Here is a 321-nt window from a genome sequence, read left to right as displayed (position 1 = left end):
CAGCCTCCCCCGGAGGGAAAATCTGCCAGCTGGCTGCAGAGACTCTCTCCAGCCAGCAGGAGAGGTTCAGGAGATGCAGGAAAGTCTTTAATGCTGCTGCCAGAGTAGGTCCCCAGCACCTCTTCTCCTCCCGCCCTTCACAAGACTGAGGAATTCACAATCCCGGGGTCACTATGAGATGAAGGGAAGAAAAGGAAGGGAGGGAGGGCAGAGACCCCAGAGAAATGGCAAACCCCACCCAAAAACCAAACAACAGAGAAAAAAAAAGAAAGGAACAGATGAAAACGCCCGACTATTTCCCTTTGTTGTGAACTTCGGATT

This window comes from Merops nubicus, unplaced genomic scaffold (genome assembly GCF_000691845.1).
Source record: "Merops nubicus isolate BGI_N331 unplaced genomic scaffold, ASM69184v1 scaffold44013, whole genome shotgun sequence".
Taxonomy (NCBI): domain Eukaryota; kingdom Metazoa; phylum Chordata; class Aves; order Coraciiformes; family Meropidae; genus Merops; species Merops nubicus.
This window is presented reverse-complemented; position numbering follows the sequence as displayed.